Source organism: Frankliniella occidentalis, unplaced genomic scaffold (genome assembly GCF_000697945.3).
Source record: "Frankliniella occidentalis isolate FOCC.00 unplaced genomic scaffold, Focc_3.1 Scaffold171, whole genome shotgun sequence".
NCBI classification, from domain to species: Eukaryota; Metazoa; Arthropoda; class Insecta; order Thysanoptera; family Thripidae; genus Frankliniella; species Frankliniella occidentalis.
The window spans coordinates 210,287-211,716 of NW_026267297.1; positions in this window are offsets into that span (position 1 = coordinate 210,287).

A 1,430-nucleotide genomic window follows, 5' to 3' on the forward strand; every position below is an offset into this window, starting at 1 on the left:
CTGCTTACATATAGGTATTCTGGAGATAACGTACACACTTGGGGTTTCCAGAGAATACACGTGTTCTTGTCCTGGGCCGGTCTCTTTCTTGATAAAGACGTGTATATTCCGAAAGGCCGTTTGCCTGCTGCGGTGGAGGGGGGGCCCTTGCGCGCCCGGCTCACGTGCACGACATCACCTGACTGCATTGGCGTGGCGCGGCGTGGGGTCCGTGAGCACCCTGCACTTGCGGCAGGGAGGAGGGGAGGGGCAGTGCTGTATAAATAAACAGTTTGGGGAGTCGAGATTCGGAAAAGAAACGTCAGGGGGTTATTACAAGCGGGCCGGGCACGGGCTGGCCGGCCCGCTATGCACTATACTGCTGGCCGGTTTCCCGTCGATAACTGCGAGCGAGCTGAAGGGCGGGGCTATAGAGCGACACGGAGCGGGGCGAGGCGGGGCGAGGAACGGTGAGGCGGGGCTGGCGGGCGGGGTGGACCAGGGTGACGATAAGCGAGCGATGCGGTGCAAATGACGGCTGTTTGTGCTTGCGAGATTTTATTTCTGTTTGACGCCTGTAAGAGCGGCACGGAAAGTTGCCCAAAATGAGGGTCACCAATGTCGCGTGTATTATTGAAACGTCAGAAGGACAAAACTTTTGTGTCTCGCCCCGACTTTTCTTACATGGTGATGCGGCGTCATCGCGACGGTTTTCTTTTACCTATCGGGGTGCAAGTTTTCTACACGGAGACCTAAATGCAATGTCACATTCGCACTACTTTCCCTAGTTTCGCACGGTAGTTTTGCCATCGCGTCCCGCCCGAGCCGCTTTGCTGCAGCCTGCTGCTCTGTCGTCAACAGGTCCTCCTTGCCGCTGCTTGCTTTGCGATCGATTAGGCGCGATCACCACCTCGGCGTACGCTACTGCACGCAACACACACACACACACGCACACACGCAAAGAGCACGGCGACGGGCTGGCTAAGTAGTTCACAAACTCTGCCGTCGCCTCACCCCCTCCACGGCTGGCTCGCACCCCCGCGCCGCGCATAGACCCGTCATTACCCAGTTCCCTTCCCTCCTTGCCCGCCGTTCACAACAACAAACTCCCCAAAATAGCGGTATGGCGGCAGTCGCCGCGGTCCGATTGTATCTTTGCTCGCGGTACTTTCGCCCTCGATCGCCTTCATGCTGGTGTAAGCTCCCTTGCTGCCGCTGCCACGGCACGACGTCCGCCCCGCCCCCTCCTCCCTTCCCCTTTCTGTCATCAGCGCGTCGCCCACAATAATTTCCCGTGCGTCGTGGCGATAAGCCCCCTTCCGCGGCACGCGCCCCGCCCCGCACCCTTCACGTCTTTATTGCTTGACTCTGATGGTGCAACGAGATACGTGCCTCCTCAAGGGTGTGCATCGTCTTCCTTTAATCTCGACACATTCTTCTGTTTGAAAAAA